The sequence below is a fragment of the Propithecus coquereli genome, unplaced genomic scaffold (assembly GCF_000956105.1).
Source record: "Propithecus coquereli isolate 6110/MARCELLA unplaced genomic scaffold, Pcoq_1.0 Scaffold246, whole genome shotgun sequence".
In the NCBI taxonomy this organism is placed as follows: domain Eukaryota; kingdom Metazoa; phylum Chordata; class Mammalia; order Primates; family Indriidae; genus Propithecus; species Propithecus coquereli.
The window spans coordinates 2,581,284-2,587,463 of NW_012148019.1; the positions used below are offsets into that span (position 1 = coordinate 2,581,284).

The 6,180-nt window shown below is 46.3% G+C and overlaps 1 protein-coding gene across 1 annotated transcript in view; it reads left to right on the forward strand.

Annotated features, from left to right (window-relative positions):
- The first annotated feature begins 3,911 nt into the window (after window positions 1-3,911).
- The window catches only part of CEP350 (centrosomal protein 350kDa), a 175,594-nt gene continuing 173,325 nt past the window's right edge, over window positions 3,912-6,180 (forward strand). Inside the window, exon 1 of the mRNA XM_012646529.1 lies at window positions 3,912-4,280. The gene's annotated coding sequence lies outside the window, so the exon portion shown is untranslated. The remainder of the gene's footprint in view (window positions 4,281-6,180) is intronic.

The window sequence follows — 6,180 nt, forward strand, 5'->3', positions numbered from 1 at the left end:
TTTATAATGGTTGAATTTATTATTGAAAAAGATCAGATTTGGCATCCAGGCTTGACATTTTCTTAGAAATGTCTTTAATCAGTCCTGACACATAATTGTATTCAATTAATTACAAATAGTGAATGACATCATTACATCACCAAAGCTGTATCTTTCCATTCCTCAATTTGTTGTCTAGAGATCGATACCAAATTTCACATTACCAGGAGAGAAAATATATAACTGTTCATCCACAATTTAAATTCAGCAAACATTCAATTTAATTTTATAAATATTGAGTACCTGGTATGTGCAAGGCACTGATTCAGCTAATAAAAAATAAATGATTCAGCTTAGTAAAAATAACCAACATTTTAAAGCACCTATTATATGCCAAGTACCATGCTATGTCCTTTGCATATATTATTTCTCTTTTTACACAGCTTTATTGATACATACTTCATATATTATGCAATTCACCCATTTAAAGCATATAATCCAATAGTTCTTAGCATGTTTACAAAGCTGTGCAACCATCACCACTATCAACTTTAGAACATTTTCATCACATAAAAAAGAAACTCTCTAACCATTAGTAGTCATTCCTGATTTCTCCCCCACCCTTTATGTCTCTCCCTGTTCCCCAGCCTCAGGAAACCACGTATCTGTTTTCTGTCTCTATATATTTGCCTATTCTGAATACATTTTATATTCCTTTATATGTGTTATTTCCTTTAATCCTTATACAACCCTACGAGGTAGGTACCAGTGCCATCTCCACTGTACAGACGTGGAAACCGAGGCAGAAAGAGATTAAGTAAACTTCACCAAAGTTATACAGCTAGTAAGTAGCTCAGCCAGGCTTTAAACTCAGGACTGTTTGACTCCAGAGTTCATGCTCTTAATCCCCCGTGAGGGAGATAAAGGGCCTTACGATCTAACATGACAATGATGTGTAAGATAAATGCAGAACAATTGATAGTGGACACTGCCCTACAGGGGTACACAGCATCATGGAGCTCAGGGGTGAAAGATCATCGAAGTACAAACAATCACGGCATTTTTTTCTGTGGTAGGCAGCCTTTGAGCCAGTACTTAAAGAATGTGGCTGAAGCACTCTAGCCCGGGCAAAAGAGTGAGACTCTGTCTCAAAAAAAAAAAAAAAAAAGAATGTGGCTGAAATTGTGAATCAGGATAATATGTGTTCCAGGTCAGGGAAGGAATACACAGGCTGTGTCTGAGATCCAGTTTGGCTTGAATGTAACGATCCCAACCAATGTATCACTTCCGACCTAGGGAAGTGATATTAGCCACCGTGTATTTGTCTTTTAATGCCAGGCTCTTGACAGATGTTGTGTCTGATCTTTAAGACACTGCACAGCCTAGATATCATTAACCTCAATTTGCAGACAATGAGATGGTGGTTCTTGAGGGGTCACAGGGCAAGTAAGTGACAGAGTCGAGATTCGAATCGATCTTCCTGATGTCACGTCCCTGCCCTTTCTGCTGTCTCGTGTTGCCTCACTTCAGGGAGATGAAAAGCTAAGCTGGTGCCAAGTTGAGAAAAGCGTCGATGGCTGAGGTGAGAAGTTTTTACTTACCTTGGCAGTAGAGGCAAGGCAGAGACAACGCTCAAGCTGAGCTCTGGGAAGAGCACTACAATCATTTGGGCAGTAAAAATGAGAGTCTAAATTAGAAGAGCAGCAGTGCAACTGGACGAAAGGGGAGTACATACAAGAAATATGCATCAGTGGTAGTTAGGTGCTTAATACCTGCTTGGGTAGCAGCGAGGAATAGAGAGGAACATATAATGTTTGTGAATTTTCGAGCCTCTCCATTCTCAGAAGGGCATTCTGTCATGGCCATTAGCAGAAATACAGGGGGCAGGAAGAGGAGCTGGCTTTGTGTGACTGAGGACGGGAAAAATGAAAAACTTAATTGGGGGCTGGAGGTGCTGGTGACTTCTGCATCTATCCGGAGATGGGTAACAGACCATTGGAGATTTAGTTTTGGGACAAGATCTAGTTGTCCAAAGAGAGGTGAGAGTCAAAGCCATAGTAATCAACGAAGAATATAGAGTGCAGAAAAATCTGATCTTGATGTCTACTAAGAAGCAGGAGAAAAAAGAGAGTCATACTGTGCACCTATTACGTGCCTGACACTGCGGAGTCTTCCGGGAAAGGTGACAAACGTTCTTGCATTAAGCTTCCGTTCTTGTTCCAGAGATTAATTACTCTTAGGAAACTATGAGCAAACAGTACAAATATTCAAAAGCAAATCTGTAGGGTATAAACAATAAGAGTAAAAGGGAAAGGGATTGATGTGTTTGAGACATTTGGGAGGCAAGGAGAAAACGTGAGCACAAGGTATAAGAGGTAGAAATTGTGCTCAGGCTGACACCAGGGTAACATGGCTGGGGACACAGTGACAGAACTTTCGGTGCTTTCTCTGTTGCCCAGGGGCGAGCATGGGGGCAGAATAGTATAAATAAGCTTTGGGGTTAGGGAGACCCCAAATCTTATATCTCCCTTTACCAATGGTATAATATCGGGCAAATTTCTTAGTTTTTCAGAACCTATTTTTTTTTAAAGTGAGTATACTTATTTAATAAGGTGATTGTACACATTCAGTAAAATAACATATGAAAGGTATTTATCCCGCTCTTTTTTCCCTGCTGCGGCGAGGGGTTCGGTCGTCATCTGTGGAGTAGCTGTCTTGCTCTGTAAACCTATATCTTGCTCTTGCCCTGCAATGCTATTACAATCCTGTCTTTCTTTCCTCAATAAATTTCACCTTATGCTTGCCTTAAAAAAAAAAAAAGCAAAAAAACAAAAGTATTTATCCCACTGTATTATGGAGCAAGGTTGGGGAAGACCTAAGTTGTTTCTCTTGCTGCCACTTGCACCGCGGGATCACCCATATTTTCCGTTCTTCCCTCCAGCTCACCTTCCTGGACACGCATGTTACACGTGTGCAGGACTCTGGTTTATCCGCTTCGCTCCTATTCAGGCACAGCTGTGGGGTCCACACTAATTGTGAACTGCCTCCTGCTTTCATTGATACGCTCTAGTCCACAAACATTTATTGAGCACCTACCATGTCCTAGTTACTGTGCTTGGCCCTTTTGGGATATAGAGGGGAAAAGACCTTGAAGTCCTCAAGATACTTGAAGAAGAGAAACAGCCTCTGGGCGAGTCACCGTCGGAGTCCGGAAGGTGGAGAAAGCGACGGGTGCTGGTGTCAGCGAGCACCTGTGGAAGAGAGTCCCTTAAACTAAGTCTGACAGGCGCTGGCATCCGCCACCTGGAGACTGGGAGAGGACGAGAATACGGGACGTGCCGACCAGGGAGGGCCTCTCAAAGCGCCTTACATCGGGCCGGCACGTACTAGGTGGAAACCGCGTTTTACTTGCTCGGAGGCCTGAGCCGTTGGACAGAGCGAGTGCACAGAACCGCGACCTTGCGAATAAAGCGGCCACAGTGACAGCAGCGGGTGGCTGCTGCGGCCACAGAGCCGCGATTATTCTGGAACTGACGGGAGTGACGATCTATTTGTACAATCGGTGAAACAGCGTAAATTCTGAGAAACCGCTGTTTCCAGACTTGGAGTTCATCCCTGTCAAACCCTCAGCTTGTTTTCTCGGCCCGGGTGAAATGCGCAGCCAGAAGGCCCAATTAGCGTGAAAGGGAAGGGGGCAGGGGTGGTCTCTGCGGATGTAGTTAGGCTCCTCCCGAGTCCAGCAAAGCTCAGACTTCGCCTCATCAAACATGGCTTCCTTGCGGTGCCTCTCCTCGTTTCATCCAACTTCCACCTTTGGCCACACTTAACATGGCTCTACCCGAAGGTTACGTTCCCGTGGCACCGTCTCGGGACGGTTCTCGCGAGGTTTGCCTGGGCTCCGACGGCTCCCGCCCTGCCTCGCGCCGCCGCCACAGCCACTGCCGCCGGCGCCGCTCCTCCTCCGTGTCAGTTGTTGGGCTGTAATGGCGACTGGGCCGCCCCTGCCAAAGTGACTCCCAGGCGGGGGAGCCGGGCCAGACCTGCGCCAGAGGGAACTGCAGAGAGCCGCGGCTCAGGGGTTGGCTTGCTGCGGGGGAGGGGAGGCAGCCTCTCCGCCTCTTCTTCCTTCCCGGCAGCCCGGAGGATCCCCGGAGCCGGTGCGAGGCGGGCACCCGGTGCGTCCCCGGAGCGGGGAGGCCAGGCGGGGCAGCCCTGGGGCCGGTCGGGGCGGCGTCACCGCACCCTCCGCCAGGCCCCGCGGGATGCGCCGTGGGAGCCGAGGGCGGAGGCCACACTCTCAGGTGAGCTGCGGGAGGACCTGGCTGCGTCCGCGGACGCTCCCTCAGCCCCGGCCGCCTCTGTCCGCGGTCCCGGGTCCCGGGGTGGCGGCGGGAGACGCGGGGCGCGGCGCGGGGAGTCCTGGCCCTGCCTGGCGTCCCCTCGGGAAGCCTCCCTCGGTCCCGAGGCCATTCGGGGAGGGCCAGCCTGAGCCCCGGGTTTCAGGTCCCTCCGGCGCCTGCCGAAGACCGAATTTCCTTCCTCACCTGCCAGTGGCCTCCCCCCATCCCCGTCCCTCCTGTCGCCTTCGTCCCGGGAGAAATGTCCTTCATTTGGAGATCAAGCCCCGTTTGGGAAATTCCGGGGAACTGGCACCAGTGGCAAGGATGACCAGTTTCTGTTCCTTTTTGGTGGGAATAACATTCTCGTGTAGGGAAAACTTTGATGTGCTCCAGTCTAGCAGCTGCTGAATGTCGTCTGCCGGCGTATTCGCAGATGATTTGGGGGGAGACAGCTTCACGCTTTGGAAGTTGTCAGTGTTTACCCCTGCCTCGTTTTAAATGCAGCCCGACATGCTGGCTAAATGATATTTAGCTCAGGTGACAGATATGTGTTGGAATTTGCCTGGATTTTAATTTTTCAGATAAGGAAGTTGCACGTAGGTATAGATTTTAACGTGGTTTTAATGATAGTAGCAGACACCTCATATGGGGGAAAAACATGTTGTCAGGGTTGGTGATCGGTATCCATGTCCTCCACCTGATTTGTTTGGATGGTGATCCTTGTTTTGAATTTGAACAAGTCGTTAGTGTTACTATGTTAACTCTACCTCCTGCTCGGTAATTGAACAGTTTTAAAGGAAAGGCTATCTGCGGACCTAGTAACAACCTGAAAAGTTTTGTAGAAGCAATGATGAAATACTGAAAGTTACCCTCTGTTTAAACAATTTCTAAGTGTAAAATATTGTTTTTAAACCAGGAAATGTGCTGCTGATAATAACGTGGAATTGTGACTTTGGGGGATTAGTTTTTAGACTTATGCTAGAAGTTGCTTCAAACCCACGGGCATGTAATAACGAGTAGTTTTGGTGTGCTAAATTGACAAACTCCATTCAGTGTAATAAATCTGAACCATTGAACTGTCATTGCATTAAATTTAAGATACTTTAATCAGAAAATAAATGTCAAGCTAGAATACATTGTATGTGTGGATAAATACATGTGTATCTCATCTTTTTACAGTAGTAGAACTTTGTGTTTGTAGAGATGGTGAGTTATAGATGTAAACAATTTCATACACATGTGAAAGAATTTCTCTGATTCTGGGAGATATATTGGTGTGTGTGTTATGTAAGAGTGTTAATACTTGAACAGCCAACCTTCTGTGGGGTAATCGATTTATGAATTATAAAATTTTCGAACTTTTCTCTTTTCCTGATTGCCAGTCTTTTGTCCATTTTATAACACTTCTACCACATAATGAACAGAAGAAAAGAGATGAAGTCCCTATATACCTACCCAATTTTATTTGTTAAATTGCAGTAAGTTGTAGTGGGAGCAAAAAAGAAGCTGTTGTCTAAAATAACTGACATCCTTTTTTGGTGTGCTTCCACATACTTTATTTAGTCTTCACACCAATCTTGTGAGGTAGGTATGGCAAATATCTTTATTTTGTAGTTGTGGAAACTCACACACCCAGGGAAGTTCATTTATTTAGGTGAATACTGCTCTCATTTCTGCAGATAATCTAGAACTAGTTTATTTATTTATTTATTTATTTTTTGAGACAGAGTCTCACTCTTTTGCCCGGGCTAGAGTGAGTGCGGTGGCATCAGCCTAGCTCACAGCAACCTCAAACTCCTGGGCTCAAGCGATCCTCCTGCCTCAGCCTCCCGAGTAGCTGGGACTACAGGCATGTGCCACC